This window comes from Danio aesculapii, chromosome 20 (assembly GCF_903798145.1).
Source record: "Danio aesculapii chromosome 20, fDanAes4.1, whole genome shotgun sequence".
Classification (NCBI taxonomy): Eukaryota; Metazoa; Chordata; class Actinopteri; order Cypriniformes; family Danionidae; genus Danio; species Danio aesculapii.
The window spans coordinates 53,309,993-53,327,651 of NC_079454.1; the positions used below are offsets into that span (position 1 = coordinate 53,309,993).

At 35.1% G+C, this 17,659-nt stretch overlaps 1 protein-coding gene across 2 annotated transcripts in view; it reads left to right on the forward strand.

The window, feature by feature from the left end:
- The first annotated feature begins 4,718 nt into the window (after nucleotides 1-4,718).
- Nucleotides 4,719-17,659, forward strand: part of eef1db (eukaryotic translation elongation factor 1 delta b (guanine nucleotide exchange protein)) — a 38,352-nt gene continuing 25,411 nt past the window's right edge. The window contains exon 1 of one of the 2 annotated variants that reach the window (XM_056481458.1): nucleotides 4,719-4,827. The gene's annotated coding sequence lies outside the window, so the exon portion shown is untranslated. The remainder of the gene's footprint in view (nucleotides 4,828-17,659) is intronic. The other variant, XM_056481459.1, reaches the window with a different exon arrangement.

Consider the following 17,659-nt stretch of genomic DNA (forward strand, 5'->3'; position numbering starts at 1 on the left):
ATCAGGAACCATTCGCCACACAGTTTGTTTACCACCAGAAGATGATGACGAACAAGTAAACTGGTTGTCCTGGCATTACTGTATAATGTTAGACGGTGTATCACTCTTATAATGCTGCATACACTTGTTGCCCCTTCATACCTCCTACACTGCATTAGGATGCTACAAGAGTTCAAAAATTACAAATATTTGTGTTACAAAAACACATGGATCTGTTTTATAACTCAGAGTATGGGTTATTTTGACAATAAGTTGATGTGCTTTTGGAAGCTTCAAAATGAAAGTCCCTAACAAACAACTTTATACAGCATGAAGAGCCAGGAGAACATTCAAAACTACTCCGACTGTGTTTGTCTAGAGCAGTGTTTCCCAACCCTGTTCCTGGAGGCACACCAACAGGACATATTTTGGATGTTTACCTTTTCTGACCCATTCCTGTCAGGTTTTGGGGTCTTTTCTAATGTTCTACTGGGTTGATTCAGGTGTGTTTGATTAGGGAGAGCTTGAAAATGTGTACTGTTGGTGTGCCTTCAGGAACAGGGTTGGGAAACACTGGTCTAAAGCTTATAAATAAGAAGCATATAAACTGAGGAAGGCTTGAGGGAGTGTCAATTGTGAGCTAATTTTAATTTTGGGGTGAACTATCCCTTTAAAACCCACTTATGTCTTATTTCAGTGTTTCTTAACCACGCTCCTGGAGGATCACCAGCTTTGCACATTTTTCCAGGTCTCCTTAAGCAAACACACCTGATTCAGCTCATCAGCCGAGACTGAAGGACCTGTAATGGGTGTGACAGAATATGGAGACATCCAAAACATGCAGTGCTGGTGGTCCTCCATGGAACGTGGTTGAGAGACACTGTTATATTGAATGTATATTTAATATAATATAATTTATCACTTCAAAATAAAAGTCACTAACAAAGAACTTTAAACAGCATGAAGAGCCAGGGTAAAATTTTAAACTACTCCCACTGTGTTTGTCTGAAGCATATAAACTGAGGACGGCTTAAGGGAGAGTAAATTATGGGCTAATTTTAATTTTGGGTTGGACTATCCCTTTAAAACTCACTTCTGTCTGATTTCAGTGTTTCTCAACCACATTTCTGAAGGAGCACCAGCTCTGCACATTTTCCATGTCTCTTTAGCCAAGCACACCTGATTCAGCTCATCAGCAGAGACTGAAGGACCTGTAACGGGTGTGACAAAGGAGACATCCAAAACATGCAGTGCTGGTGGTCCTCCAGGAATGTGGTTGAGAAACACTGTTATACTGATTATATATTTAATGTAATATACAAGAAGTGATTGTTTGCAGTTTATAATTTAAAAATTAGAAATATTTCTATTACAAAAACACATGGATCTGTTGTATAACTCAGAGTATGGGTTAGTTTGACAACAAATTGATGTGCTTTTGAAAACTTCAAAATAAAAGTCCTGCATGAAGAGCCAGGATAACATTCAAAACTACTCCGACTGTGTTCGTCTAACAGAAAAAACAAACAAACTGAGGAGTAAATTATGGGCTAATTTTAATTTTGACTTCCACTTATGTCTTATTTCAGTGTTTCTCAACCATGTTCCTGGAGGATCACCAGCTCTGCTCATTTTCCATATCTCTTTTACCAAACAAACCTGACTCATCGGCTTATTAGCAAAGACCGTAAGACCTGTAATGTGTGTGACAAAGGAGACATCCAAAACATGCAGTGCTGGTGGTCCTGCAGACTGTCTTGTTTCACGCATATCAGACAGTCAGCGTGTTTCTGAATGTTGATTGCTGGTGCTAAATGGTTCGTCCGAGCCTTGATGATTACTTTTAAAGTACAAAGATAATGGAATCTTCCAATGGTGCAATGAGGATTGCTTGTGTATTGTGTGTAAAGTGTAAAAGTCTTAAAGGAACAGTACACAAAATGACAGACACAGAACAGGTCTCAGCTGTTACACGTTTGCACTGTCGTATAAAGAATAAATGTATAATAATTAATATGAAATCGTTGATCTAACTAACCTCTGGGACCTTCTTTCTTATTAAAGAATTGTACAAATGACAGCCGTTTATGTTCTGCACATGAAATATTTCTTTGTGCACGTGGATTTAAAGAGTGTTGATTATATAATAAATTAATTTATAACAAATTCACTTTGTCGTGTGCATGCGTGTGTGTGTGTGTGTGTGTGTGTGTGTGTGTGTGTGTGTGTGTGTGTGTGTGTGTGTGTGTGTGTGTGTGTGTGTGTGTGTGTGTGTGTGTGTGTGTGTGTGTGTGTGTGTGTGTGTGTGTGTGTGCGTGCGTGTTTGTGTGAGAGACGAATTTAGCTTTTACAACTTTTTTTTTTTAAAGAATACTACAGTGGGAGAAATAAGTATTGAACACGTCACTATTTTTCTCAGAAAACCTATTTCTAAAGGTGCTGTTGACTTGAAATTTTCACCAGATGTTGATAACAACCAAAGAAATCAACGTATATGCAACGAAAACAAAACCAATTATTTTACAAATGCATAATAGCAATAATAAAATGAAAAAGCATTGAACACATGAAGAAAGGAAGGTGTATTTGGGCAGTGAAAGCCCAGACAGCAGCTGAAATCTCTCAGTAATTCTTCAGCAACCCTCTGCCCTTCCTCAGTGTAAATGAATATCAGCTGCTTCAGTCCAACATCTACATTAGCAGGAGGATGAAGATGAAACCAGGGTGGACATTTCAGCAGGACAATGATCCAAAACACAGCCGAGGAGACGCTCAGATGCTTTCAGAGAAAGAAAATCAAGCTGTAGAATGGCCCAGCCAATCACCTGAGCCGAATCCAATAGAGAATACTAAATAAAGCTCTGATTTTATGGATGAGACCCACAGAAGCATCAAGATTTTGACACTCTGTTGAAGTCTGTGAGAAACTCACACCTGAGCAATGCATGAGACTTCATTCTCCACATGAGAGGAGTCTTTAAGCTGCTGTATGCACAATGTAACACTTAAAAAATTAAAGATGAGGTCTTTTGTCCTATTTTGACTGCTATGTTATAATAAATTATGAAGATAACTCATCGAAAAAGGCCGGAACACCTGGAGGAAACCCACACAAACATTAGGAGAACATGCAAACTCCTCACACAAATACCAACTGACCCAGCTGAGGCTCGAACCAGCGACCTTCTTGCTGTGAGGTGACAGCACTACCTACTGCGCCACTGCACTGAAAAAAATTATTCAAAGATGATTCCTTGGATTTACTCAATTTTTTTACGTTAAGGGGTTGTAAACAATTTATTTGGGCTGAATTTAAACAAACAAATCAAGTTGAACATTGCTCAATATAATTTGTTTGTTTAAATTCAACACAAATAAATTGTTTGCAACAGTTTTGCATGCAACACTTTTTTCAGTGTGCGTTGCCTGGCTACAATTTAACAGATTGCTATTTTTTTTCTAATTATATATGATGTAATAAATTTGTATTTTGAAAATCAGTATTTTTTCACATTTTTTATTCTTAATCTTTTGGAAATATATTTGCTACATAAAAAAGGGTAGTTATGATGTAGTCTGACAAGCCAATCCAGCTAAAAATGGTGCTTAAAATGTCTCTAAATTGCAGTATTTAAATCTCATAATTAAATAGAAAATGAGGTGTATAACTGCGAAAAAAGAACCACCCCTTTAACCAGGCTGGCCACGGGCCTGAAAGGGTATAACTTATTGCTATATATATGTATATAAATAATTTATTGCTATATATATATATATATATATATATATATATATATATATATATATATATATATATATATATAAATAACTTATTGCTATATATATATATATATATATATATATATATATATATATATATATATATATAAATAACTTATTGCTATATATATATGTATATAAATAATTTATTGCTATATATATATATATATATATATATATATAAATAATTTATTGCTATATATATATATATATATATATATATATATATATATATATAACTTATTGCTATACATATGTATATAAATAATTTATTGCTATATATATATGTATATAAATAATTTATTGCTATATATATGTATATAAATAATTTATTGCTATATATATATATATATAAATAATTTATTGCTATATAAATATATGCATTTTTTTTCTAGAGTAATGACTAATGACTATATTTATTCAGTCTATATATATATATATATATATATATATATATATATATATATATATATATATATATATATATATATATATATATATATATAAATTCTTCGCTTTATTTATAATGTTATTGTCATTATCTGGTTATGCTTAAAAAATGACGTCTGTGTGGGTGGAATATTAATATTACAAGATTTAAAATGAATTATATTTGTTTATATGTATTACCACTGAAGTTTAATTCAAACAAAAGCCAGTGTATAAATCAGTGCTTTCACTCATGTTTTCCCAAAAGCGGATCCACGATTTCCTCAGAAATGGGCCTTTCCTTTCTTGTCATTTGATGACGCCATACACGCAGTCGCGCTGGGAAACCCAGCCAGAATGTACCATCGTCTAAAATGTCACTTTTCAGTCCACATTTTATGCTAGGTTTCTATGTGTACTCATACACATTAATAAATCCTACAAACTACAATTCGTAAATCGCCAAATACATCCCAACTCCACAATGTACGATGTCAAGTAGTTTTGTCGCTGTTTTTATGTCTTGATCTCCCCCGTTCCTTAGCCCGAATGGTTCGCTCGTGTCTCGCTCGCTCCTTCTGTTCCACGAGCGCGCGCTGAGCAGCAGCAATTCATTCAACACCAACAAAACCGATTAAAGTGAGTATTTTATATGGAAAACCTAACATTTTACAGCTGTTCGTGCTTATTTGTTTTTTTCACTTGTTTACGCGTGATGATAACGCTATGTTGTGAATCTACCGGGTGCTTCTCGTGTCCAAAAGCCGGACAAAAGCTTTCCTCTATTTATTTATTCAGTCAATACGTGATCAAACATGTCTGAAAGCCTCTGCTGATGTTTTAAGAGGCTGTCATGATGAAAATACTCTAAAATCTTTAGTAAATACCCAGCATGCTGTTTTCACGGGCCTGACACCTCCATGTGCAGGAAGTGCAGTCAGATTATCATGAATAATGACGCATTCTCATGTTTAATCTGATGATCTCGGTGAGATTTCGGCAGATTTATTGATTTTATGACCTCTTCATGATGCTCTTTTCTTTTTAAATCAACACAATTAGCTATTTAACTTCGATTTTTAAGATCCACCGACGTTTATTTCCTCAATTGCTCATTCAGATGTGCTGTAATAATGTGAAGCATGGTGATGGTTAACGAGTAATGACTTAATAGGATGAGAATTAATAATTCACGTATTTTTCCACGTAAAATGTATGTAATAGATTTACTTTAGTCCTTTTGAGAGCTTTACTGTAGTGTAAACATATATAATCGATATGTTATAATCAGTATTGGCTGTAATTAGTATCAAAGTAACTAGTTACTGTCGTTAAATCACATTTTTGCTGTAATTAAATCTCCTAAATGTATGTAATAGCTTTTTTTTTTTTGTTCTTTTGAGAGCTGTACTGTAGTGTAAACATATATGATCGATATGTCATGACTAGTATTGGGTGTAATTATTAGTAAAGAACTAGTTACGTTAAATAAATCACATTTTACTGTAATTAAATCTCCATAAAATGTATGTAATAGATTTACTTTAGTCCTTTTGAGAGCTTTACTGTAGTGTAAACATATATGATCGATGTCATGATGATCAGTATTGCGTGTAATTAGTATCAAAGTAACTAGTTACTGTTGTTAAATCACATTTTTCCTGTAATTAAATCTCCTAAAATGTATGTAATAGATGTATTCAGTGTTTTTGAGAGCTTAACTACATTGTAAAAATATATGCTTAATCTGTCATGATTAGTATTGGGTGTAATTATTAGCGAAGAACTAGTTACTTTAATTAAATCCCATTTTTGCTGTAATTAAATCACCATAAAATGTTTTGAAAGCTGTACTGCAGTGTAAAAACTATGATCAATCTGTCATGACTAGTATTAGGTGTAATCAGTATCAAAGTAACTAGTTAATCTCATTAAATAACATTTTTGTTGTTTTTAAATCTCCATAAAGTGTATGTAATAGATGTACTTTAGTCCTTTTGAGAGCTTTACTGTAGTGTAAACATATATGATCAATATGTCATGACTAGTATTAGGTGTAATTAGTATCAAAGTAACTAGTTACTGTCATTAAATCACATTTTACTGTAATTAAATCTCCATAAATTGTATGTAATAGATTTACTTGAGTCCTTTTGAGAGCTTTACTACAATGTAAATATTAAAATTTCAATGTCATGTGTAGTATTGGGTTTAATCAGTAGCAAAGAACTAGTTACTTTAATTACATTACATTTTTCCACATATAAAATATAGTAAGGGATTACTTTTAATTTTTATGTTACTATAAATAAATTCATCAGTTTTGGATGAATCAATTCAGAGAAGCAGAGTAAATGTAATTGTCATACAAACATATTTTGAAGAATAATTATTTTTAAACATGGTTACATTAATCAAGGCGATTACACTTAAAATAAACAATAAATGAGTAAGAAATTAATGATAATACATGTGAAATGTGGTGTCAATACTTTGAAACGTGTTGTGTTTTGATGTTTACCTTTTTCTTACGTGTTAAATTTTTTAAATGAAAATAAAGACCCTATTTAAGTCTCATTTAAAGAATCAAGAGTTTTTGGCTATGTGTTGAGATTTATATGATATTTATGTAGTCAGATAATTGAATTACGTTTAAGACGAAATAAATTAAAAGGTAATTTAAGTACTATTTTAATGATGCAATCCGAAATTTATTTACTTCAGCTTACCTAACACTGGTCATGACATGTTTTAATTTAAATTACAATTAGTAAACTTAAAGTTAATCACGTTTCTAATCTTATAAGTTCTACAAGCAGTTTTAAGTGAGTTTAATGTAGTTTAATTCATAATTATTTATAAGGTTAATTTGATTTGTCAGTGTAATTGTTTACATTGTGTTAATTAAACTATAAATCACATCTACATTTACGTTCTACATCATCAGTATTAGCCTAAATGGTCAAATGTTTACAAATTAAGTGATTGTAATCATTAAGTTATACCAGACCAACAAAGTAATAGCAGAAATATTTTATTATAACAATTAAAATGTCAAAAATAGGGTGAATTAATCTATCATCATGCAGTTTAACAGATATATGAGTAGTATATTAAATAATACTTCTTCTATATTGTATACTTCAACATATTGATCATACAAAATGTTAATAAAATTGATTTATGTCATTTTGCAACCTTGTAAAACCTTGTGATTTTTGAGGAATAGTATCAAGTTATTAATGTTTCAAATGACAAATAATACATTTTTGGTGCCAAAATCTTGAGTCTTTTAATACATCATCCAATAAATCTTGTTGTACAACATATATACGAACAGTTCTATTTGAAAATCTCAGTTTTGTACCTATTTTTTGTTGTTTTTACCACATAACTTAATTCTAAGGTTGTGTAAGAGCAAAGTCCTGTGAGATTATGTGTAAAACATTTCTTTTAATTGTACTTCATGGTTTATTGCTTGCCCTTGTCTGGATGAGAAGACCGTATTGAGCTGTTTGGTTGCTTTTCCATTTGCTGAAGGTGAGTTTGGACAAAATCTCTCCCATCAGCATGCTGGATGATGGATTTGGTTCATATTATTTGTTTCATGATGGATTTGTGTGCGTGTTTTGTTCATTCTGAATCTGATTGTGCTTTCTTTTGGCCATCATACTTTCAGTTCCTCGTTTATTTTTGTTCCTTTTCAGCTTGACTTCATTATAAAGCTCAGTGTTTAAATCTAATGCAACCATAAATGTTTCTGTGCCATTGTGTTGTGTGTGTGTTGTGTGTTTGTCTTTAAAGCTGAAGTGTGTAATTTTGCTGTGCAGATAAAATAGTAAATAAAATAGCTTTTGTTTTGCTATTTTAGTTATTGTTAGGTGGTTAGTAGTGTTTGATATAAGGTTGTCAAAAGTATTGACTTCAGTATGAATTAGGACTGCATAATATTCGAAAAAACTGACATTACGATATTTTATTTTTCTGCAATTAAATATTGCAATATGAATATAATTCTGATAATGACTTATACCTCTGTTTGGAAAGAATTCATAATTTTACATTGATTGTGATGCTTTTGTAGGAGACTGAAACTAAAACTAACCTAAAACTATTCAACAACAACAACCATTCTTGGCTAAAGACAAATTACTGTAGTCTTAATTATAGAAATAATTAAATACAATTAAACTTTGTTAATTGTTTAACAAATTTAAGCATTTCTATTACCCAAATAGTTCAAACTCGCTTGAAATCATACATAATCATAGACATTAAAAAAATCTTTGACTGTTTTAGGGTTAAACTTTGTCCTGAACTGTTTTCTGGTTAATTATCATCCCAACTTGACATTGCGATATCGATGCTGAAACAAATATTGTGCAGCCCTAGTACCAATCAGTAATCTTGTTGTCAAAAGTATCGACTTCGTTACCATTCGATACTAGTGCTGTCAAAAGTATCAACTTCGATACTAATTGGTACTAGTGCTGTCAAAAGTATCGACTTCGTTACCATTCGATACTAGTGCTGTCATTAGCAATAGGTACAAGTGCTGTCAAAAGTATCGACTTCTTTAACAATTGGTACTAGCGTTGTCAAAAGTGTCAACTGCGCTAACAATCGGTACTAGTATTGTCAAAAGTATCAACTTCATTACCCATCGGTACTAGTGTTGTTTAGGCATGGGCCGTTATAAGATTCTGACGGATAAACCTTGGATAAAAATATCACGGTTTCATGGTGTCATGTTGTAACCTAAAACTATTCAACAGCAACAACCATTCTTGACTAAAGACAAATTACTGTAGTCTTAATTATAGAAATAATTAAATACAATTAAACTTTGTTAATTGTTTAACAAATATAAGCATTTCTAGTACCCAAATAATTCAAACTCGCTTGAAATCATACATAATCATAGACATTAAAAAAATCTTTGACTGTTTTAGGGTTAAACTTTGTTCTGAACTGTTTTCTGGTTAATTATCATCCCAACTTGACATTGCGATATCGATACTGAAACAAATATTGTGCAGCCCTAGTACCAATCAGTACTCTTGTTGTCAAAAGTATCGACTTCGTTACCATTCGATACTAGTGCTGTCAAAAGTATCGACTTCGTTACCATTCGATACTAGTGCTGTCATTAGCAATAGGTACAAGTGCTGTCAAAAGTATCGACTTCTTTAACAATTGGTACTAGCGTTGTCAAAAGTGTCAACTGCGCTAACAATCGGTACTAGTATTGTCAAAAGTATCAACTTCATTACCCATCGGTACTAGTGTTGTTTAGGCATGGGCCGTTATAAGATTCTGACGGATAAACCTTGGATAAAAATATCACGGTTTCATGGTGTCATGTTGTAACCTAAAACTATTCAACAGCAACAACCATTCTTGACTAAAGACAAATTACTGTAGTCTTAATTATAGAAATAATTAAATACAATTAAACTTTGTTAATTGTTTAACAAATATAAGCATTTCTAGTACCCAAATAATTCAAACTCGCTTGAAATCATACATAATCATAGACATTAAAAAATGACTGTTGACTGTTTTAGGGTTAAACTTTGTCCTGAACTGTTTTCTGGTTAATTATCATCCCAACTTGACATTGCGATATCGATACTGAAACAAATATTGTGCAGCCCTAGTACCAATCAGTAATCTTGTTGTCAAAAGTATCGACTTCGTTACCATTCGATACTAGTGCTGTCAAAAGTATCAACTTCGATACTAATTGGTACTAGTGTTGTCAAAAGTATCAACTTCGATACTAATTGGTACTAGTGCTGTCAAAAGTATCCACTTCGCTACCAATCAGTACTAGTGCTGTTAAAAGTATCCACTTCGGTATCAATCGGTACTAGTATTGTCTAAAGAATCAACTTCGTTACCAATAGATACTAGTAATGTCAAAAGTATCGACTTTACTACCGATCAGTTCTAGTGTTGTCAAAAGTTTCGACTGCGCTAACAATCAGTATTAGTGTTGTCAACAGTATTGACTTCATTACCAATTGGTACTAGTGTTGTCAAAAGTGTCAACTGCACTACCAATCGGTACTAGTGTTTTCAAAAGTATCGACGTCACTACCAATCGGTACTAGTGCTGTCAAAAGTATCGACTTCACTACCGATCAGTTCTAGTGTTGTCATAAGTTTCGACTTGAGTATCAATTAGTACTAGTGTTGTCAAAAGTATCGACTTCACTACCAATCGGTACTAGTGCTGTCAAAAGTATCGACTCCATTACCAATCAGTACTTGTGCTGTCAGAAGTATCGATTTCACCACCAGTCGGTACTAGTGCTGTCAAAAGTATCAACGTCGCTACCAACAGTTACTAGTGCTTTCAAAAGTATCGACTTCGCAACCAATCAGTTCTAGTGTTGTCAAATGTATCAACTTCAGAACCAATTGGTTCTAGTGTTGTCAAAAGTATCGACTTCACTACCAGTCGGTACTAGTACTGTCAAAAGTATCAACGTCGCTACCAATAGTTACTAGTGCTGTCAAAAGTATCGACTTCGGTATCAATCGGTACTAGTATTGTCAAAAGAATCGACTTCGTTACCAATAGATACTAGTGCTGTTAAAAGTATCGACTTCGCTACCAAACAGTACTGTGTTGTCAAAAGTATCGACAACGGTACCAATTGGTTCTAGTGTTGTCAAAAGTATCGACTTTTCTACCAATCGGTACTAGTGTTGTCAAAAGAATCGACTTTGGTACAAACTCATGATGACCTTCACAGCCAATCACAGTCATTTCTAAGCACATGAACACAATGGCCAATCAGCCGTGTTTAAGAATGTGTTCAACAGCGCTCAAATGTTTATGGGAAATAGATGTTTAAAAAATTTCTGTACCGATTGGAATCAAAGTTGATACTTTTGACAACACTAGCATCAATTTAAACTGAACACTCATCTCGTACGTCAGCTTTATAGACATGTTAACTGATCAACGTTGCTTGAAAATGCTCCAGTGTCTGTGATATCTGTGTTTGCACTCGATGAACAGCGGTGAATTGATGACCTTCACGGCCAATCACAGTCATTTCTGTTGAGCGTGTGTACACAATGGCCAATCAATGGTGTTTAATTAGAATCTCAACAGTGCTCAAATGTTAGCAGAATTAAACATTTTTAAAAATGCAGTACCGGAAGTTACAGAAATCGATACTTCTGACAACTCTAGTGTGATGTGTGTCGTTTACGAAAAATAATTTGAGCGAGCTGACATTATTTAACTCACTTTTGTTAAAAGGAAACAAATATTATGTCTTGAAAGTCCAAAAGCATTAATTTTATGATGAAATTTGTTAATTTGATAAAGATGTAAATAATAATAATGATGTTGTTCTTTAATTTCACTTAAAGTAAATAATTTTTACTAGATCTGTGGTGATAAATGGATTAATTGTAATTTGTAGATAATTTCTTTGTAGATAAAATCTTCTTCAAATTTTCTGAATACATATTGATTCTAATACATATCAGAATACATATCGATTTTAGTTTTAAGTGGTACGTGTAAGGAATTGGAAGCAAGCACAGCACTGCTGTTTGTACAGCATACAGTGCCATCTCCTGTTAAAAATAAAGCTCAGAATCGATTTAAGAGAGAATCACAATGCATATCTCAGAAACAATGCATTTCTTGACTCGATTTATTTAACGATATTTAAAACATATTTTTTAAACTAGTTTTTAAAGCAACAGCTTCAATACTACATTTTAAAACATACTTTTTTTAGCACTATGTACTAGGGCTGTGCAATTAATTGAAAATCCGGTTTCGATTTCGGCTTCTAACGATTATGAAAACGCATTAATGGAAATAAACGATTATTGCATCATATACCGCCCCCTTTCCAGTTGTACATATTCGTTGCTTTGCAAAGCTCAGCTTCACGTGAAAATGACTAAAAGCATGTACTGTAATGTAACGTTTGCATCTCGGGATGATCATCGTTCATTGATTCATGTTTTTAAAAGCGCGAACAAGACCGCATGCTTCTGTGTGTGTGCGGCGCACATCTAAAGTCATCTTAACGTGAGCGCTTTAATGGTCATATTGGTGTCAAAACGCTGTGTTTAGAGATTAGTCATATTAACCCTTATTTGTGTAATAAACAAACGAGTTGAGAATCAAAAGACACGTGAAGGAGAAACCATTAAAGCGACAGCGCACAATGTTCCTGCTGTCGCCTGTTTTTATCATTAATCAAACAACAAAAGGAGAAAATCCCTCACTGCACTTGACTGAAGGACTTTTGTAGCTCAAGTGTTTTTCTTGCAGTGAAGATGCTTTATATTTTTATTCTATTGTATTTATTTCTCTTTCCTTTGCAGTGAGGAAAATAACTATATATAAATATACAGTAGTCAGAATTATTAGCCCTCCTGAATTATTAGCGACCATTTTCCTCCAATTTCCGTTTAATGGAAAGATTTTTTTTTCAACCCATTTTTAATCATAATAGTTTTAATAACTCATTTCTAATATCTGAATTCTTTTATGTTTGCTATGATGACAGTACATAATATTTGACTAGATATTCTTCAAAATACAAGCAGTCAGATTAAAGTGTGATTCAAAGGCTTAATTAGGATAATTAGGCAGGTGATTGTATAACAGTAGTTCCTTCTGCAGACAATCAAAAATATATATTGCTTAAGGGGGTTAATAATATTGACCTTAAATGGGTTTCAAAATATTTAAACCCGCTTTTATTCTAGCCAAAATAAATCAAATAAGCCTTTCTCCAGAAGAAAAAATATTATAGGAAATACTGTGAAAATTCCTCGCTCTGTTAAACATCATTTGGGAAATATTTATTTAAAAAAAAATTTACAGGAGGGCGAATAATTCTGACTTCAGCTGATAATTGTTTTGATTTATCGTGATTACAAATATGACCAAAATAATCATGATTATGATTTTTCCCAAAATCGAGCAGCCCTATTATCTACCATTTTTAAGTGTCTACTTCATATTATAATCTAAAACTCGCCAAATAACTAAAATTTTGTTTAATTCTGATAAAAAAAAAAATAGATTTGTACATCGGAAAATACAATTTACACACTTCATGTTTAATGTTAACCTACTTATGTGTAATTAATTCTCCAGTTCCCTGTCACTGTCCTTTTCCTCTTCCCTTATTTCTCAATCCCCTTCTACCTTTATATTCCCGAACACAAGAAAATGCGAAACAGGAGCCATCGGAATTCTTCTTCAAACCAGTCTGGTTCCTCTGAACGGCAGACGGACCGAACCACTGGGTGTTTGTCCAGCGTGGCGCTCGAGGGTTTGAGATCAGAGTGTTCAGCGGTCTGGTTTGACCGCGTTCAATACGAAAGAGCGGAAAGTCTTTATTACGTGCGACTGTTGCAGCAGCAAAATGGCACAGCTGCTCCTGCAAGCTCTTCTACTTCCAAACGAAAGCAAGAAACATGCCAGCATGGAGAACAAGAGGCTTGTCATCACGTCGTTCAGTCCGTGTGGGTCAACAAACCCAAATATGATCAAGCCGAGAGCAAGTTTGTGGGCCAAAATCATACAGCGACTCCAAGATCTCTTCAACTGCAGTCCAGCAGCCAAACACCCTGTGACGAAGGCTACCAATCACAAACTCCAACCCCGCCCACTCCTGCTTCTAAGCCAATCAATGGCCTTCCTTGCCTCTCTCTTCCCCCAATGGGGGTGTGGCTACAGAAACCTCTTTTCGATAAAGCCGAGGCGTCTTTCTATCAAAACCTGTACAAACAGAACTCAACGCCAAGAAAACCAACCAATGAAGCCAAGTCCAAGCGACAAAATAACAATGTTGCTGCGCCGAAAAAGCATGTGGGTTGCAATCAGCAGGATTCCAATCATCCCTCCACCAATCAGGGAGCAGCTGGGCGTTATTTCCTGCATACTGACAGCGAGAGGGTGTGGCTTGATCGTGGTCGCTATGCAGAGGCGGAGTCTCGTTTTTATGAAGGGACTGCTGGGAGATCCATCAAAACACCTGTAAACCCTTCAAAGCAGAAGCAGAAGAAGTATGATCTGATACTCAAGAAAAAGCGCACACACTTGCCCCACATTCTTTAGTCAGTTCAGTAGTTCACTGCCAAATTAAGATGGTCATTTTAACCTTTATGTTGCTCCAAACCTACTCTTTAATGTCGACATGAAATGGAAGTTAAGATTTTTAATAGCGCCACCCTAAAGAACTGATAGCTACGCCCTAAATTTGTTAACTCCACCTTATATATATATATATATATATGTCTCCACCCTAAAGGACTGATAACCCTGCCCTGAATGACTGATAGCCTCGCCATAAAGGACTGATAACCCTGCCCTAAAGGACTGATAGCCCCACCTAAAATGACTGGTAGCTCCACCCTAAATTCCTGATTGCTTCACCATAAAGAACTGATAGCCCCATCCTAAATTCCTGATAGCCCCACCCAAAAAGGCTGATAGCCCCGCCCTAAAGACTGATAGCCCTACCTAAAATGACTGATAGCTCTGCACTAAAAGACTGATAACTCCACCCTGAATGGCTGATAGCTCCACCCTGAAAGACTGATAGTTCCACCCTAAATTCCAGATAGCTCTCGCTTAAAGAACTGATAGCTCCGCCTTAAATTTATGTTAGAACCACCCTGAAATACTGATAGCTCCGCCCTGAATGACTGATACCTCTGCCCTAAAGGACTGATAGCCCCACCTAAAATGACTGGTAGCTCCACACTAACTTCCTTATAGCTTCGCTCTAAATTCCTGTTAGCTCCGCAATAAAGGACTGTTAGCTCCAGCCTAAAGCACCGATAGCCCCACCTAAAATGACTGAAAGCCCCACCCTAAAGGACTGATAGCCCCACCTAAAATAATTGATAGCTCCACCCTAAATTCCTGATAGCTCCGCAGTAAAATACTGACAGCTCTGCCCTGAATGACTGATAGCCCAGCTCTGAATGACTGATAGCCCCACCTAAAATGACTAATCACTCCACCCTAAAGAACTGATAGCTACGCCTTAAAAAACTGATAGCCCCGCCCTAAAAGATTGATAGCTCCACTCTGAGTGACTGATAGCCCCGCCCTAAAGGACTAATTGCCCCACCTAAAATAACTGATAGCCCCGCCCTAAAAGATTGATAGCTCCACTCTGAATGACTGATAGCCCCGCCCTAAAGGACTAATTGCCCCACTTAAAATAACTGATAGCGCCACCCTAAATTCCTGATAGCGCCGCCCTAAAGGACAGTTAGCTCCACCCTAAAGAAATGTTACCCCGCTCTAAAAGACTAATAGCTCCACCCTAAAAGAATGCTAGCCCTGCCCTAAAAGTTTGATAGCTCCACCCCAAATGACTGATAGCCCCGCCCTAAAGGTGTTCCATGTGACCAGAAGTGAAGACAAGTAGTTTTAAGGGGTAGGAAAAATATAATATTTGATTAAAGATTATAAGGGCTAATACATTTCTACATAATAATGAAGATATGCACAGATACATCATTACATGTGAGCATTTCTATTTACATATACATCTAAGAAGACTAAATTTAGATTTTATGCCTAATTTAATATCCTACAGAATTGTTTATTCAGGTTTGGAGCAAGATAAATGTCAGTAAATGACACGATATGTTGTTGTGAACTGTAAACCAGCACTGAGAGGTAGCGTCAGTCTCATCCATCCAATAAATATGTACAGCCGTCCTGCTTCTTTTGTCCATCATCTTCATGTCATTGCATATTTTATTTCATTTTAATATGTCATCGTTTAATTTCTCCCCATCTCCTTGTATACGTTCATTCTTGTTGTGTTGGCTTGGAAGAGTCATTTGTCTGAATTTTGTTCAGGATTCATCTGTTCTTCTTCTTTTAGTTTTGTTGCTGTTTTGATGTAATTTCCGCATGGTTGCATTAACATCTGTTATTAGTAGTAGTGTTAGGTCCATATGCCAGTTTTGGGGAGGATTTTACATTGGTATGCTAATATAGTGTTCTAATATAGTTTTTATTTGTAGAGTTTGATACTGGGTGGCACAGTGGCTCAGTGGTTAGCACTGGGACCTCACAATAAGGTCGCAATCCTGACTTTAGAACTCGCAATTCTGACTTTACAACTCGCAATTCTGACTTTACAACTCGCAAATCTGACTTTACAACTCGCAAATCTGACTTTACAACTCGCAAATCAGACTTTACAACTCGCAAATCTGACTTTACAACTCGCAAATCAGACTTTACAACTCGCAAATCTGACTTTACAACTCGCAATCCTGACTTTACAACTCGCAATCCTGACTTTACAACTCGCAAATCTGACTTTATAACTCGCAATTATGACTTCGCAACTCGCAGTTCTGACTTTACAACTCGCAGTTCTGACTTTACAACTCGCCGTTCTGACTTTACAACTCGCAGTTCTGACTTCACAACTCGCAATCATGACTTCACAACTCGCAATCATGACTTCACAACTCGCAATCATGACTTCACAACTCGCAATCATGACTTCACAACTCGCAATCTGACTTCACAACTCGCAGTTCTGACTTTACAACTCGCAGTTCTGACTTTACAACTCGCAGTTCTGACTTTACAACTGGCAAATCTGACTTTACAACTCGCAAATCTGACTTTACAACTCGCAGTCCTGACTTTACAACTCGCAGTTCTGACTTTACAACTCGCAATCATGACTTCACAACTCGCAATCATGACTTCACAACTCGCAATCATGACTTCACAACTCGCAGTTCTGACTTTACAACTGGCAAATCTGACTTTACAATTCGCAAATCTGACTTTACAACTTGCAAATCTGACTTTACAACTCGCAGTCCTGACTTTACAACTCGCAGTTCTGACTTTACAACTCGCAATCATGACTTCACAACTCGCAATCATGACTTCACAACTGGCAATCATGACTTCACAACTCGCAGTTCTGACTTTACAACTCGCAAATCTGACTTTACAATTCGCAAATCTGACTTTACAAATCGCAAATCTGACTTTACAACTCGCCATTCTGACTTTACAATTCGCAAATCGGACTTTACAATTCGCAAATCTGACTTTACAACTCGCCATTCTGACTTTACAACTCGCCATTCTGACTTTACAACTCGCAAATCTGACTTTACAATTCGCAAATCTGACTTTACAACTCGCAAATCTGACTTTACAATTCGCAAATCTGACTTTACAAATCGCAAATCTGACTTTACAACTCGCCATTCTGACTTTACAACTCGCAAATCGGACTTTACAATTCGCAAATCTGACTTTACAACTCGCCATTCTGACTTTACAACTCGCCATTCTGACTTTACAACTCGCAAATCTGACTTTACAATTCGCAAATCTGACTTTACAATTCGCAAATCTGACTTTACAACTCGCCATTCTGACTTTACAACTCGCCATTCTGACTTTACAACTCGC